The sequence below is a fragment of the Portunus trituberculatus genome, chromosome 42 (genome assembly GCF_017591435.1).
Source record: "Portunus trituberculatus isolate SZX2019 chromosome 42, ASM1759143v1, whole genome shotgun sequence".
Classification (NCBI taxonomy): Eukaryota; Metazoa; Arthropoda; class Malacostraca; order Decapoda; family Portunidae; genus Portunus; species Portunus trituberculatus.
The window spans coordinates 5,246,201-5,264,187 of NC_059296.1; the positions used below are offsets into that span (position 1 = coordinate 5,246,201).

A 17,987-nucleotide genomic window follows, 5' to 3' on the forward strand; every position below is an offset into this window, starting at 1 on the left:
AAGTAAGATAAGGAATGGGAAGGGAAGCGAAGGGAAAGGAACCGAAGAGAAGGAAAAAGGAAAAGAAGCGAAGGGAGAAGAAAGGAAGGAAAAATAAGGTAAGGGATGGGAAGGGAAGCGAAGGGAAAGGAAGAGTAAGGTAAGGTAAAGAAGGGAAGGAAAGGAAAGGGTGGTCTAGTGATTAGTGTAGTTTACTGAGCATTATTTTGAAGGTTATTGTATGTTGGTTCAGAGTTAATGGTTAGAGTCTGGTGGATGAAGGAGAGAGAGAGAGAGAGAGAGAGAGAGAGAGAGAGAGAGAGAGAGAGTGAGGGAGAGTTGTTAGTATAATCATATAATTGATTTTCACTTGTATTACGAAAATTAGCCGTATTGGTCGTGTAGGAATGTTATATGAAAGCAATTTAGACTTTTTTTTTAATATAAGAGAGGTACTGATTAAGGTCAAGATTATATAAAGCCCCACATTATTAACATCGAAAATAGAGCACTTTGCGTTTTAATTATTAACCGCTCTAATGTGGGGCCTCAAAAACTTGTTTTACCTGTGAGACGAAACACTAACAGCGACATCAGGAACAGCAAGACTGGCAGTGGTCATCTGTAGGTCATCAGTCCCACGGGTCGAGTTTCTTTTCTCGCCTTGTCTAACACCTACTCCCCTTTCTTCTCCTCCTTTTCCTCCTCCTCCTCTTCTTCCTCCTCCTTGCTATCTGACTCACCTTAATCCCCCGGCAAAAAGCAATACCCGGTGTGTAATGACGCCGTGCCTGGCCCCTCACAATCTCCCGCGATGATAACATGCATTAGGTCACCCTCCCTCAGGTACTGGCCCAGCCCGCCCCTCCGGCTCATCCACGGGGCGTCCAGCGGGCTATTAAGAAGCTTATATCACGGAAGAAACGACTCCTATCGTGGCGGGTGTCGTGTTGGGTGGAATCGCGCCGCGGGTTTTTACCGAATTAATCCCATGATAAAAAGGGCGACTGGAGTGACTGGCTGACCGGCTGCTTGGCTGGTCTGCTGGGTAGGAGGGAGAAAGTAGCCATAAGTATTCCGTCTGGAAGCGAAGGGCTGCTGAGGTATCTGGGTCAGCGTCAGGAAGGTAGTGAGATGGAGGGAGGGCCGCCTCGTCGCCGCGAAAGGAGCAGTGGGAAATGTGTCTCCCGATGGAAATGCTGGCGTGATGCATGTCGCTTGATGATGAAAGGAAGGATGAAGAAATAAAAGAAGCTATGAAAATGACAGGACATAACGCAACCATCAGGCAACGGAGACTGAGATGTGAGGAAGAGCGTCATCAGGAGAGGCGTCCTGTGAGTGACGGATAGGGGACATATGGCCTTGGGCTGTCCAGGATGAGGGAGGAGTGCGGTCGGGTCGTTTACGGTCGAGGACATCTATGCGGTGTGTGCGGCTGCCGGCAATGGTGATACGAGCCTGTTGACTGCTGCAGACACGGCGATACACGTGCAGGGAAGATTGGGCGATGAGACGACACTCACTTGGGACCGCCAAGTTGATCTGACAAGGAACTCAACGCAGGAGTATGAAATAAGCCGCGGGGGATGAGGGGCCGATGTGTGTCAGCGGGCCGCGGAGGGACACTGACTAACAACAGAGCACAAGGCAAACTCTTACTGAACACTGAACCGAGAGGGATTCACAGAGTTTTTCCCCGGGTAATGCTGAGCGACGAGGCTGGTAATGACAGTGATCACCCGCGACACGCCGATGTGACCCTCCCGCGGGGTGCTCCTGACACAGTCGAGGACACCGGGAGTGGTAACACTGAGAAACTACATCAGTCATCAGTAACGGAAAGGGAAGGATAAGAAATTACGAAGGAATGTTTTAAAGACGGCAGGATGTGGGTGAACAAGAGGTGAAGGCAGCTGGGGGCGGCGTGACCCTGGCGCGGAGGGAACACAAGGAGCCGTGAGTCACCTGGTGGGATCGCGGCGCTGGCTCAGGCACCACACAACCCCAATGGCTAAGTTAGGCCCTCGATTTTTTGTGCGCACATGGAGTAGGCCTAAGTAATGGGCCTAAATTGGAGGTAGTCGACTAATGATTGGATGGTCTGAGGCCTGAGATGAGAGCAGAGGTGAATGTGACTATAAGCTTGACAAACGAAGGGTGACATGCGTTCAGACCTAACAATATGACTTGATGCGACACCCAGCCAGCCTCTTCTGTCACGCCGCCATGACAGGTGGACACTGGCGGGGACACCACGTCAAACACCAATGGAAGACGAAGACGGAGCACATCGAGAACAGGGCCAGAAAAACTCGTCAGATAAACCCTCGTCTGAAATGGAATGTGAGATTGCTCCGGATTATTGGAGAGATCGGAGGAGAGAATCTTGTCCTGTAGTAGCCAACGATAATGATGACGATGAGGAAGATAATATGAAGAAAAATAACAAGAATGAGAAGAGTGAAGAGAAATCTAATCCAATGAGTAAAAATTTGATCTTGTTCTATACGTATAAGAGAGTCTGGACAAGAGAAAATGTCAGAAATGTCTCTCTTAATTGTTTGTCCTCTAAAGAAATTAAAATAAGAGAAAAATTCCAATAGTACCAATGTTATTCCCAGTCACATTAGATTACATACAGTAGACGACTTTACACTTTAATACCCTACTGTTACTTTACGCTCGGTGACGAAATGCTCAGATCAATATTGCCTAACTCCTTTTTTCCTCCATGCTGTGACTTTTAGGGGGAGGCAAGATAAGTCAATGTTTTTCTTTTTGTTTTGTTTTTTTCATTTCTGTTTCGTTTTTCTTGGCCAGTTCCCTTGACACGTGAAAGAAAGTGTATGTTGTAGACACTCGCTCCCTTTAACCTCATGTCTCGCCGCAGTACCGAACGCTACCACAAGAAAGTTGAATGGACATCTTTTACTAATCCTTTCCTTTAGTTAGAAATTAGGAAGGTAAAGAAGTATGTAAAGAAAAGTACGTACATTAGGTTACCGCGCCCCTCAGCCTTCTGCCTTCCCATAGTACCAAACACCACCAATAACAAGCTAATGGACATCTTTCATCCTTCCCTTTTGTTAGAAAGAAGAAAAGTGAAGATATACGTAAAGAAAAGTACATTAGGTTATCACTCCCTACAGCCTCACGCTTCGCCACGGCATCAAACACCATCACAAACAAACTAAATGGACATCTTTCACTCTTCCCTTTAGATAGAAAGAAGGAAAATAAGGAAGTATGTAAAAAAAAAATATATGCATTAGGTTATCACTCTCCACAGCCTCTCGTCTCACCACAGTACCGAACACCACCAAGAACAAGCTAAATGGACATCTTTCATCCTTCCCTTTAGTTAGGAAGAAGGAAAGTCAAGAGTAAATAAACTGCATTAGGTTATCACTCCCCTCAGCCTCCAGCCTCACCACTTCACTGCGCACCATTACCAGTCAAGGGGTGTCCTGGTGAGTGGCCCCGCGGTGTTCAGCAGACGAGCGGCGCCATAAGCCAGGAGAGTAGGATTAGGTAGGGGGAGGATCTATAGAAGGCTCCTTACCTTATCCTTCTACCTCTTTACCTCCTACCTCCTTACCTCCTTACCTCCTTACCTCTTTACCTCCATCCCTACTCCATAACGACCTAACCTGTACTTTCATCTCTCTCTCTCTCTCTCTCTCTCTCTCTCTCTCTCTCTCTCTCTCTCTCTCTCTCTCTCTCTCTCTCTCTCTCTCTCTCTCTCATCTCTCTTTCTCTCTCTTCCTCCTCCTCCTCCTCCTCCTCCTCCTCCTCCTCCTCCTCCTCCTCCTCCTCCTCCTCCTCTTCATTTATCCTTCCCCCTCCTTCGTTCCCTCCCCTAATTTTCCTCCTCTCCTAATTCCCACGAGTCTCTTACAGCTTTTCTCCACTCCTCCTCCTCCTCCTCTTTCTCCTTCCCCTTATTCTCATTCTCCTCCTCCTCCTCCTCCTCTACTCTAATCCTGTCTTGTAAGGGAAAGAAACCTACTCACATCTACCCTCCCATGTCTGCCTGTCTCTTTGTCTGTCATCTTATACCACAAAAAAAAATTGGAAAAAATGTGTGTATTTTCATGGAGCACTTCAAAATTTCGTGTATTTAGATTTTTTAGTGATGTTTATTTTAGTGGTTTGTGTTTTCCCTTGTGTTAAATGATTTGGTACGATGTCTAAGGTGTTGAAGATGTGTCAGGTGATGAATAAGAGTAGGTGTAGCAGAGGCCAAGGACAGCTGTGAGTGATACGCCATTGTGAAGCGATGGTGACACGGCAAGGAGGTGAAAAGTAGAGAGAGAGAGAGAGAGAGAGAGAGAGAGAGAGAGAGAGAGACTTCTACAATACTCCCGCGTTACAACACACACACACACACACACACACACACACACACACACACACACACACACACACACACACACACACACACACACACACACACACACACACGACCAGAGCCCGCCTTCAGCCTCACACAACAGTTAATGTGCGTCTGTTTCTCCCAGTGTCTCATTGTTTGGAAGTTACTGAAGTCGGTCTGGTTCTCTTTCCCTTTCCCCAACAAACAGAAGGAAAAACTGGTGACGCAAACAAACGCGGCAGCACAAAATAGGACGGTAAAGTAACACAAAGTTTTTCAGTCATTCAGTTTAACCCCGTTCTGGCCAATAATCTCTTGACCACCAAAAATCCTTTCTAATGTAAGTAAGATCGTCTAATCATAACTACACTCATGGTTCTCATTGTACTGAAGGAGTTAACACATTTTCTCACAAGCAAAGCAGTACAAACCACGCAGAGAAAGAAAGAAAAGGTAGTAACATGAACAAACACGGCAATGAAACAGAACAGTGAAGTCATAACACGGAGCAGTCAGTCACCCAGTTTACTCTACCTGTCTGACTCAACTCAAGCAAGAGTTGAGTCAGACAGGCAGCAATAATTTCACATGCACAGGGACCCTTTCGCCGCTCAGGGCCAAACAACAACTGTCTTTTTCTTCCTTGCCTCTCGGGACCGATCTAACAAGCGAGAAAACACTTGAGTGGTGTCTGTGTGCGGCCCCTGAGGACACAGGCACAGGCAGGCACTATGCAGCTGGCGGTAGAGAAAGCCTGATAACACCTAGATAGTTTTACCTCCTCCTGCTCCTGCTCCGCCTCATTCTTCTTCTCCTCTTCCTCTAACGCGATAACACACAGCCGTAGTGAGCCAACAAGAAACAGTGTGGGGTTCTCCTTGCTCGGTGCAGGACGTGGCCGCCTCAGGTTTAGTCCGTTTCTTCCTCACTATCGTCATTCTTCTCTTCCATCTCCACTTCAACACACTCAAGTAAACAATAACAGCCTGATAACACAGCACGAAACAAACAAGAAATAGTTTAGTCTCCACCCTCTTCTAGTCCCTTTCCTTATCCGCCTACTCCTCCTCTCTTCTTCTTCTTCTTCTTCCTCCTCCTCCTCCTCCTCCTCCTCCTCCTCCTCCTCCTCCTCCTCCTCCTCCTCCTCCTTTTCTTCGTCCTCTAGGTAAACAACAGTCACGATAACACACAAGAAACAGTCTAGTCTCCACCCTGCTCGGTGCTGGACGTGGCCGCCTCAGCATCTAGTCCTCCCGTCCTCCTCCTCCTCCTCCTCTGCACCCGTTCTCCACCGCCTCCTCCTCCTCCTCCTCCTCCTCCTCCTCCTCCTCCTCCTCCTCCTCCTCCTCCTCTCCTCCTCCTCCTCCTCCTCCTCCTCCTCCTCCTCCTCCTCCTCCTCCTCCTCCTCCTCCTCCTCCTCCTCCTCCTCCTCCTCCTCCTCCATCTCGTCCTTCTCCTATTCCTGCAGGACTAAAGAACTGACACACTCCTCCCCTCTGACCTTCTCCCACGCTGGCACGATCTTCGAGGGAAAAAGTGAAGTTATTTTAATTTGTTTTGCGTGTGTGTGTTTGTGTTTGTGCCGAGGGTTACTTGTGTTGCCTACTTTAGTAAAGGTAAGTGTGTATGTGTTATTGTTATTGATTATTGATATTATTATTGCTTTTTACAGTAGTTGGTTCTTGAAATACGTAGTTATTTTTTTTTTTTTTTTTTTATTTTTTTGTATATATATTTCAAAATGTTATTAATTTCAGTCAGTGTTTTGCTTCACTCATCTTATTATTAACTTAACTGTCCTGGTTTTTGATCAAGCTTAATTAAATTCTCCTGATGAAGTTTTAACACCTTTAGTGCTATGACGCATTTTCATATTCTGCTTACTGTTTAATGGTTTCATATAGCTTCAGGAACTAATGTGGGGGATTGAAATACTGAAGACTCTGGCTATTGATCTTCTGACGTCCATAGACCCTTGCTAATGTAAATAAAACTGTTTAATTGTATCTAAACTCATGGTAAAATGCGTCCCAGTACTGAAAGGAATAAAGTGCATTTTCAATAACTTAAGTGATCGAGTATAGTGAAGACTTAGTACCTACTGTAACTTTATCTCTGACCAGTTAATTGCCTAGTGTTAATAAAATAAAGCTATAAAGTTAGTACCATAAGGAATTAAAGGATAAAATATTATAGACTAAGCAAATCATAAGCATTCAGACGAGGCAGCCAGTGAAGTGAAAGCCGCGAATCCAAAGCAAGGAAAAGCAACTGTAATAATGTACCTTGTTATTTGTTTCAGGGCCGCGCGTGTGATGTACAGGCGTGAGGACACATTACTAAAGGTGAGAGTCGCTCGTTTTCCTTCAGCTGAGCAGGTGTTGTAAATTTGGTGAATGTATTATTGGGGCGAGGGAACAGGGAACACGACGGCCAGTGATTGAAAAAAAAGGCTTTGTCGAAGTAAAGGGTGTGGAGAAGGAAGAAAAGGAGGTGAAGGAGGAGAAAGGTGTGTGTGTGTGTGTGTGTGTGTGTGTGTGTGTGTGTGTGTGTGTGTGTGTGTGTGTGTGGTGTGTGATTGCAAGGCAGGAGTGGACAGTGGAATGAAAGAAGGAAAGAAAAGAAGGAAGAAGAAATGAAAGCTCAATTTTTTTATTAACTGGTGTACATGAGTTTTCCTGCTTCATTAGAATATTTGAGTAAGCTGAATCATTCTCTCTCTCTCTCTCTCTCTCTCTCTCTCTCTCTCTCTCTCTCTCTCTCTCTCTCTCTCTCTCTCTCTCTCTCTCTCTCTCTCTCTCTCTCTCTCGTGGCCCGCTACTCAAAGACACTCCAGCCATTGAAATAAAACAGTCAAGGCGCCAGAAAGAAATTTGCACGTCACTTATCACCGGTTCAATTTTTTCCCCTTTTTTTTCTGTGTGTGTGTGTGTGTGTGTGTGTGTGTGTGTGTGTGTGTGTGTGTGTGTGTGTGTGTGTGTGTGTGTGTGCGTTTGTCACAGAGACGCGTGTGTGGGAAGAATTCGAGAAGGTCCAAATCGGGTTTCATTTTACCGTTTCTCCGTTCGTGTGTAAGTGATTCGCCGACTCACCTCAGTAGAAGCAGAACTCCTCCTTCTTTCCTCCTCCTTGTTGTGTGTGTGTGTGTGTGTGTGTGTGTGTGTGTGTGTGTGTCCTTCCCTTCATCTCTCTTTCCTTCGCCACTTAATTGGCTCGTGTTCTGCAGCGATTCGGTCTGTTATTAGCGCTGTTTTCGAAGGGTGAGGAAAGGATTATGTGGTTTTTCATAATATTTGTCTTTTTGTTGTGTTTGTTACTCAGGGGTCGTTATTCATCCCTTAAAATATGAAGTTTCCTCAATAAACCACAGTAATCTTCACCACAGCCTGTCAGAATGAATCTAAATAAGGCACTGCAATGTTTACGGGTCCTAGTGTGAACCGTAAAGAACAACAAGTGCCGTTGAAAGTAAGCCACCTGTTTTCTTCCTTGTCTCTCTGTAGAAGGTGCAGGAAGCGGCTACTGGTGCTGCTGCTGCGTTTCTTCAAGCTGCACCTGGCTAATATCACAACCGAGCGTGCCTTTGTTATTTTGTCACCTTGGCAGCCACACTGTCTCACTGGGTACTATTGTTTAACCTCAGGACGTCTTATCTCGATTGTAAGATTTAGTGCGAGTAATTGAGATATTCAAGGCTATATTTGTGATTCTGGTGATAGTTTATAAAGATCATGTATCACCAGTGGAGAAATACCTGAAATCTTAACTAATTTTCTTTATAGGTTAGAGAATGCATCTTTAGAGAAACAACTTTAACAACCATTAGTGGGAGTTGTTTGTATATTCAAGGCTATATTTGTGATTCTATTGACAGTTTATGAAGGAACGTGTATCACCAATGCAAAAAAAACAGCTGAAAACTTGATTAATCTTCAATATAGCCTTAGAAAATAGTCTTCATTAGGGAACGCATCTTTAGAGACACATCCACCATACCAATACTTTACTTCATATATTCACCAGTCCTTCCTTGTATCTTCCATTCCTCAAACACTGACGTACTTCCTCCCTTACCCCTTTCTACCGTGTTATTTCCACCTCGTCCCATCGTCCAACCGTCTCAGGCCGTCCCGACGTCAACACCTGCTCTGTTAATCCCGCGTCGGTCGGCTGTGGTTGGTGACGAAGTGATGTACCGCGAGAAGATTGTAATTACAGGCAGTTGAAGGGACGGACAGGGCGGGGCATGAGTGTGTGTTGTTGATGTGTTAATGTGTGGGAAGGAGGAAGGGAGGGAGGCAGAAGGCGGCATACTGACCCACTCCACTCAATTCTATTCTTTTCCTCTTTCCTTCCCATCACTGAACCGTTGAAGAGGAGAAGGAGGAGCAGGAGGAGGTGGTGGAGGAAGGGAGGGGGAAGACGGGAGGAAACGAAGGCTGTCACTGGAAAGAACTAGCGGTCCGTTGGAACAAAAGGACCGTTTTATGATATATGTAATGATAGGAAGGCGATAAAAAGGTGGATGAGGCACCGTTTAATATGCAATGAAGTGAATGTTGCAATCACAGTTTTGTCTTGTATAATGTGGTATGATTACATTACCTTGCATTTTTTTTTTTTTTTTTTTCGTTACGCTAAATAACAGGATTAATAATTTCGCTGTTGGTAATTTGCAAGCGAGGTTTTGTTTATGTATGTATGTCTGCCTCTTGTTTCTCACTCATCATTGTCAGTTTCATCACGGTAACTGTCACGGAAAGCTTCAATTTTAAGGCAAACATAAATACAGGATCAAAACGAAGCAAAGGAAAAAATAAAAAAGATTTCGTATAACCATTAATAACAGAAAGACACACGAAACGAAACAATACACAAATGACGTATACAGGTTTGGAAAGCGACCCGATTCCAACATTGAGACAGTCCGCAGTAACGCACACAGAAATACAAAAGAAAGGAGACCAACACACCAACACACTACACATCAACACACTGCAAAACACACAACACTATATACAACACATTACACACAACACACTACACACTACACATCAACACACTACACACTACACATCAACACACACACACACACACTACACGCTACACACAACACTAAACACAACACTACACAACACACCAACACCAACACACAACACACTACAGGCCAGATGCAAGACAAGACCAGCCTAAGATTTATCACCGTCTACTGGTAAACATAAATCTGGCTCTTCCCGTCAAGCCTTCATTGTGGCGTTTTATTGCCCTCCTCCTTTGTTTCCCTGCCTTCGTAAATTCAACGCTGCCGTCTCGCTCTATATATGTCTAGTAGTCCATCCCTCTTTTCTTCCTCCTCCTCCTCTTCCTCCTCCTTCTCTTCCTCGTGCTGCTACTGATAATGTGTGTGTGTGTGTGTGTGTGTGTGTGTGTGTGTGTGTGTGTGTGTGTGTGTGTGTGTGTGTGTGTGTGTAGGGTAAAGAGGAAATTTGTGGTTTTATTTTTGGTTCAATGTGTCTTAGGTGTTGTTGTTGTTGTTGTTTTATGTAGAGTTTTTTTTTCTTGTGCTTCATGTATTTATTTTTATATTCGTGTTGGTTCATCGTATTTTTTTCGTCGTCTTTTATCTTAGTGTATGATTTATTTATCCTTTAATTTTGTGGTTCATAAACGTATTCGTCTATCTATCTGTCTATCTATCTATCTTTCTGTCTATCTATCTATCTTTCAGTCAGTCTATCTTTCTGTCTATCTATCTATAAGAGGTATTTCACTGATTTAACACTCATAAAGACCGACGTCATTGTCACAAACAGCCTGGTAAATGCCAACATCCACAAGAATACAATAAAACAAAACTGCAAGAATCCACAAGGCCCACACGTGACACTCCCTCAGGTTCGTACTATCAAACATTTCTCAGCTTCACCTTCACTACTTCAAAAGGCTTTATTTAAATTTACACTAGTTTTTTTTAAGCTGTTTTTACGGTTCTAGAGGGAGAGTGACAATATTTCTTCCCTATTAACTGAAGAAACACTCTTGAAAAACCCCACTAATCATCTCTATGGCCTTGGAAAATAGTCGTGGTGAGAGAGCAAAGCGTTTCTAAATATGTACCTCAATAACACTTGCTTGTCTAGTACCACCTATCATCCCTATTACTCATTCCTCCTCTCCTTCGTCTCCCTTCCTTAACCTCCGTCACGGTCTCCTTCAGTAGTCTTCCTCCTGAGTCCCGCGTCACCACGTCACTGCCCCGCACATCGCCGGACGCACTCACCTCAACCCCGCCGGAAGTAGAGGTTTAGTCCACCCCCGCCCGTCCCACAGCCCCGCCCCGCCCCGACCCACTCCACCTTCCTGCTCCCTTGGTGGTGGTGGACGTTGGTGAAGGGAAGGGAAGGCTCAGGGATGGATTAGAGTGCAGTGACCTCGATGTGGAGGCAGTGTGGTGGTGATGGTAGCGGTGGTGGTGGTGGTGGTGGTGATGGTGGTGGCGCTAATCAGTTAACACAAGGTGACGCCTCGTGCTTCTCCCCTTCCCTTCCCTCCCCTCCCCTCCCGCTGCTTCACCTGTAAATCACTGTCAGGTGTGGGCTGTAGTTTACGATTCAATGTTCGTGTTTCTTGTCCAGTTCTTCATTCAGCTAACGTGTTTGCTTAGCGTGTTTTGCCTCTATTCTTTTCTTATTCGTGAGTGTTCAGAAAAATTGTTGGGTGTGTCTGTATTTTGCATCTCTTCTTTTCTTATTCGTGTGTGTTCAGAATAATTGTTGGGTGTGTCTGTGTTAATTTCATGATTCTGCCCGCGTGTCTCAGTATAGATTCTCATAATAGTGGTAGTGATTAGGAAAACACACTTTATTGGTTTTGAGTGTATTTTTTTAACTATATAAATACTGTTATTACTCGCATTTCATTGTCAATTCTTTTTTTTTTTTCATTTGCGGTCTTTTACTTTCATATTCTTTCCGTGGTTGACAAAATCGCGGTCAGATCTCAAATATTTACTCATGTCATTCATATTCTTTTCCAGCGCAACAGAACAAAAGAAAAAGTTCACAATAAAACCGCGTCTCAATGGAAGTGTGTGCATTCTTGTTTGACGCAATGTTTGGGGCGTGTTCTTACTCTGCCACTAAAGCTTATTCACACACCACCACCTTCTCTTGAATCTCTCTCTCTTCTATCTTCCTCTGTCTCTCTTTCAATGCAATAACTGGTCACCTTCTTATCTATTTGTGTGTGCCTGCATATTTAACCCTTTAAGTACCATAACGCGTTCCCATATGCATTCTGGTTACTATTGGGTGGTTTTATACAGCTTCAGAAACTTATGTGGGGGAATGAAATAGTGAAGACTGTGGCCATTAATCTTCTGACCTCCATAGACTTCGTAATGTCAATAAAATGGTCTAATCACACCTAAAACTCGGGGTAAATATGCGTTCCAGTACTGAATGGGTTAAGGGAGTAAGTGTTGGATCAAAATACTCATAAGGTTCCCAGGATACACCCTATCTCTCTCTCTCTCTCTCTCTCTCTCTCTCTCTCTCTCTCTCTCTCTCTCTCTCTCTCTCTCTCTCTCTCTCTCTCTCTCTCTCTCTCTCTCTCTCTCTCTCTTTCATTCGTAATTGAAACTCACTCTTGGTCTCAAAATGCTCATGAATTTCACGCAATATGTGATTCATTTTATTCCTTGCACTGTTAATGAAGACAAAAACGAATTCATAGTTACAAAAATATATTGATAAATTTTACGTAACGTTATGGAATATTTCTTTCATTAAAGGTTCTGATCACAAACTACACATAAGCTTCACGAAACATAACGAACCACTTCACTGACACACTAAGGCAAAATACAGAAATTAGAAGAAAAGAGATGCATTCAAGTGTCCGAGGTGAGTGACAAAGAGTAACAAGAAAAGCACCTTGAGATAGATTAACTGAAGAAGTGCATTGGGAGGCTAGTAACGAAAAGTAGATTAAAAGAATAGAAACGTCATAGTAAAAGATTGAAGGAAAATTAACTATTAACTAAGACAGAAACGGAACCTTCACACGCGCAACATTACGAGTCATTTTACTGTACCCATAATTAACCTTCAGTATTGGGACGCATTTGTACCTTTGAGTTTTGGGTACGATTCGACCATTGTATTGAAATTAGCAAGGGTCTATGGAGGTCAGAAGATTTATGGCCACAGTCTTCACTATTCCAGTCCCTCCACGTGAGTTGTTGAAACTGTATAGAATCACCAAATAGTCAGCAGAATGAATATGAAAATGCGTCATGGTACTAAAGGGGTTAAGATGGTAAAATGAGAGAGCTTCGGGTATCATTATGAAACATTCCACTCACTTAGCGCTTAATTATAATAGAAAAATAACCTTCACGGAACATTACCAACCCTTCGACTAATTCTTCGCCTAATTGAGACACAAATGAAGCTTTAACTAACATATCCATAAGCTTCAGGCAACGTTACGGCTTACCTGGCGCCTAATTACCTCACCTGGGCGGCGCTGGAGTAAAGGCGCCGCGTGTGTGTGCCAAGACGAGCCACCCCTCAGCATTCTCTCTCTCTCTCTCTCTCTCTCTCTCTCTCTCTCTCTCTCTCTCTCTCTCTCTCTCTCTCTCTCTCTCTCTCTCTCTCTCTCTCTCTCTCTCTCTCTCTCTCTCTCTCTCTCTCTCTCTCTCTCTCTTTCCTTCTAGCCGTCGTAAACGTAATTAAGGAGAAAAAAAAGGGAAAGGTCGCCGCTTGGACCTTCCCTGCGTGTCCCTTCTCGTGTCCCTGATGGTGGTGTGTAAATAATGTCCCTTCCCATACCTTGCCTCCCTTCCTTCCCTATTTTTTTTTCTCTCCTTCATACCTTTGTGTTGTCTTCTGGTCTGGTTCTCTCTTTCTCTCTCTTTTATCTTGAGTTTTATTCTTTTGTTCTTTCTGTCTGTTTCTGTTTGTCTGGCTGTATGTGTCTGTTTCTGTCTGTCTGTCTATCTGTCTATCTGTCTTTGTCTGTCTGTCTGTCTCTCTCTCTCTCTCTCTCTCTCTCTCTCTCTCTCTCTCTCTCTCTCTCTCTCTCTCTCTCTCTCTCTCTCTCTCTCTCTCTCTTGTGTGGGTGGGTGACAGGTGTGTGTGTGTGTGTGTGTGTGTGTGTGTGTGTGTGTGTGTGTGTGTGTGTGTGTGTGTGTGCTTACAGTCATTACTTCTTTTCTTTGTGTTCCTTTGTATTCGTCGTTCTTCTCCTCCTCCTCCTCCTCCTCCTCCTCCTCCTCCTCCTCCTCCTCCTACTCCGTCGCAGGGGTCTGTCTCTTACCGTCCTTTTTCTGTTACGTGACGTCACTTCCGCCACCTGTAGGAAGTGACGTGAGCGCCAACGTGTACCAGCTATGCACCACACACACACACACACACACACACACACACACACACACACACACACACACACACACACACACACACACACACACACACACACCAAACCAGCATTACTTTCCCAGTCTTACAGTCACCAATACTTTGAAAAAATGTCTGTTAGTGAAATATGAGTAAAAAGAATACAGCTTTCCACTTCAGAGAGAGAGAGAGAGAGAGAGAGAGTGATTGTGTGTGTGTGTTGGTAAATGACAACTTCTCATTCGATCGCTGGTGTGAAAAAGTATATGGGAGGCGCAGGTTTCCAAACACCCACAGCCAAGCCTCTCGTAAACACCTGACGTGACGAAGGGGAAAGGGAAGGCACGGGAGAGAGACAGAGGTGAGGGGTGTGGCTGTAAGTGGCGTGTGTGAGGGAAGAGAAGGGAACTATAGCACAGAGTAGGAAAGAGTGTGATGAGGCAACGCGAAGGAAAAAGAGGAACAGACAGACGTAGAGTATGAGAGGAAAAGCGAAGGTTCTTGAGTATAAGGAAGGAAAGAATCACAAAAATTACGGTCTTTGTGGTGTAATAAAGAAACGAATGGAGAGAAAAAGAATGGAAAGGAAAAGATTGAGGGAGAGGGAGGGATAGAAGCAAAAGGAAGAGTTACCGGAAGAAAAAAGTGAAGGGAAGAGAAAAGAAAATAAATACCATAGCAAGAATAAAGAGACGAAAGGGAAAATAAATGAAAGGAAAGGGAAAAGATAAGTACAAGAAAATAAGGAAGATAAAAACAGAAATTACTGGAAAAATAGAAATGTAAGAAGCACGAGGGAAAACAGTCTTAAAAAGATAGAGATTGAAAGAAAGAGATATGAAATCAGTAGAAGAGAGAGAGAGAGAGAGAGAGAGAGAGAGAGAGAGAGAATATCACCGGAAGACGTAGGAGTGTAGGGAGGCGAGGAAAAGAAATGCTAAGCTAAGCCAGGCCAGAGAGGGAGAAAGTTAGATGCCTTGGGGTAAAGTCGACGAACTCATTGGTCTTGGCATGTCTGGATCCCTCGGAAGAAGGTTAGCAGGCGGGCAGGAAGTGAAGGGATTCTTAGAAGGGAAGGAATAGGAAGTGGAGGATGGAAGAATGGGAAATAAGCAGGTAATAAGCGTGGAAAGGAATGAAAGTTACTGAATACCTGGTTGGATTTTGCAGGGCGGTGTTTTAGTGGATGGAAATAAAGTGTTGAATGGTTTAGCACGAGGGAAAATGTCTTAATACATACGGGAAACAAGGAAAGAACTCTGAATATGACCATGTGGAAAGGTGTTGCATGCCAGATTTGATGCGCAGTGAGGTGCTGTATAGCGTTGGAAATTGAAGGACACTGAATTCATCGGCATTGTGGAGGTTTACGGTGGGACAGGAAGCAATTACTCGCCCTGTATGGAGAGGAATTGAGGAAAGGGTTTTGGCATACATGATTTCGTATTGGGAATGAGATGTGATTGTATTTTTAGATAGCTAAGTATGAGAAAAATATACAAACAAACTCAGCAATTATCTTTTAACCCTTTCACTACCATGACAGGTTTTCATATATTCTCTGCTTATTGTTTGGTGATTTTAAACTGCTTGAAAAACTTATGTGGGGAATGAAATAAGTGAAGACTCTGGCCATCAATCTTCTGACCTCCATAGACAATTCGTAATGTCAATCAAATCATCTAATCATACCCAAAACTCAAGATAAAAATGCGTCCCAGTACTGAAAGTGTTAACAGCATGATATAAATTAATAAAAGAAAATTGTAAGCTATCCGGAATTAGAAGCGAAAGAAGCGAGTTTATATATAGAAGAGGACAAAACACAAGACACAAACTGACTCGTCACCAGAGAACCACTCTGTAGCTTCGTCATTTCCTGATTTTTAACTTTTCCCGCCAATATGTTGCGTCATGACTTTCTCCCTCTCCCCGATCCCCGAGAAAGACGCGACACGGTCAGTTCTCTCCGCTAAGAAGTGTGTTATGACAAGCCTCCAAGCGACGGATCAACCAGCCTTGCCTCGCCCAGCCCAGCCCAGCCCAGCCCAGCCCAGCCCAGCTCAGCCCCACCCGGCCAGGCCCTTCTCATCTCGCTGTCTGACACCGCTCCGCCCTGTCTCTCACACACGCTCACTGGACATCAACTCATGGCTATAACACTTCTAATTGCATCACAGAAGGCGAGAGTTCGTTGATTTCTCCCATTACCAGATACTATTAGTTGTTGTGACTCAAGCACTTGGAACTTGAGTCACGATTAGTTACGACAGGAGTGATTCTACACGTTATCGCTCGCTCTCTCACATTAATCTTGCTCTACGTCATTGTTAGAGCGTGGCAACAGGTGTGGCTGCAATAAAACGTCAGGTTAAGTAATATAAGCAGCTCCAGTGACTCCTCGGCCGTGTCTTGTGTTGTCTCTCTCGCTACATACTCGTGCAGGCTGTCAACAGAAAGGAAGGAGTGGAAACAGACGGAAAAGTTACAAGTGTGAGTGTTTTTTAGTGTCAGGTTAAGTAATATAAGCAACATCAGTGACTCCTCGGCCGTGTCTTGTGTTGTCTCTCTCTCTGCATACTCGTGCAGGTTGTCAATGGAAAGGAAGAACTGGAAACAGACGGAAAAGTTACAATGAGTGTTATTTAGTGTCAGGTTAGGTAATATAAGCAGCATCAATAACTCTTCGGCAGTGTCGTGCTGACTTCCTCGCTACATATTCGTGCATTTGTGATAAGAAAGGAAGCAGTGAAAAATAAACCGGAAACTTGTAGATGTGGCTCAAAATACTAGAGAAGGATAACCCCTTCAATACTGAAATATTTTTACCTTGATTTTTGGGTACGATTAGACGATTTTGTTTATATTAGGAATGGTCTATGGCGGCCAGATGATTAATGGTCAGAGTCTTCACTATTTCTGAAGCTGTATAAAATCAAATACTAACGATAATGAATACGAAAACGCGTCCTGATACTGAAAAGATTAAGTAATACAAGAAGCATCAGTGATTCCCCAGGCTTGTCTTGCCTTCGTCTGCTCACTGGGCACTCAATCATTTGTCACAGGAAAGGAAGTCTCGGAGACAGACAGAAAGAAATTGAGTTCCAGTACGTGGTTGGAAAACGAGGACACGTACTGCGTAGAAGAAGAGAACGGCTGAGTCAAGTACGAAAAGGAGACTTTCTCAAATGGAAGTGAATGTAGACTCTTAATTTCTTAGATACATAGAAGGAAAGGCTTAAATGTACTTAATGTTGTCTCGCCTCCACTCTTACAGTATACAGAAGGAAGGTCTTAAGTGTACGTACTGTCGCCTCGTGTCTAGTCTTATAGTCCTAGATTCCTCGTGTCACTCGAATAAACTAGTGGAAAGCTTTACATGTATTTTGAGTGACACAAATATTACGTTCTTAACTGAAAAGGGAAGTATTGAAGTAAACAGGTGTACAGGAGCTCATCTCTGGCCAATCAAATGAAACAAGACACCGCCAGTGAAAAGTTGAATGTAAAACAAAGAAAAAAGGACACTGAATCAAGAGAGTAAAATAACATGCATAGTTGAATTACGTAAGCATTCTCTCACCGCCAAAACAGTCATCCTGCAAACCAAATAAAGGGAAGGAAAGAGAAGGGAAGGGAAGGGAAGGGAAGGGAAGGGAAAGGAAGAGAAAAGAAGAGAAGAGAAGAGAAGAGAAGGGAATGGAAGAGAAGGAAAGGGAAAAGAAAAGAAGAGAATAAAAGAGAAAGGAAGAGAAAATAAGAGAAGGAAAGGAAGAGAAAAGAAGAAAGGAAGGGAAAAGAAGAAAAAAGAGAAAAGAAGAAAAGGGAAGAGAAGAGAAGGAAAGGGAAGGGAAGGGAACTCGACAAACACAGGAAGTTGAGGGTTTATTTTTTCAGCCTTGGAGGAAAAATACGCAGGTTTGTATAGGTGTATTTTAGAAGTGGTTTGTCACGTGTCCTGCCTTGAGAATTTCCCGCTCCATTGTGCAGGAAATTACTGAGAGAGAGAGAGAGAGAGAGAGAGAGAGGGGTGGGGAGGGGAAGGTAGATACATAGACAGACATATCGGTAGACACAGAGAGACAGAAACAAACAGACAGACAGACAGGTGCCAGGTGAAAAGATATGCCGAGGAGAGAGAGAGAGAGAGAGAGAGAGAGAGAGAGAGAGAGAGAGAGAGAGAGAGAGAGAGAGAGAGAGAGAGAGAGAGTGGGGGGAGGGTGGTC

The 17,987-nt window shown here is 44.0% G+C and overlaps 1 protein-coding gene across 1 annotated transcript in view; it reads left to right on the top strand.

Annotated features, from left to right (window-relative positions):
- LOC123517456 (serine/arginine repetitive matrix protein 2-like) overlaps positions 1-17,987 on the top strand; it is a 153,213-nt gene that overhangs the window by 75,673 nt on the left and 59,553 nt on the right. Inside the window, 1 exon segment of the mRNA XM_045277522.1 lies at positions 6,660-6,702. The gene's annotated coding sequence lies outside the window, so the exon portion shown is untranslated.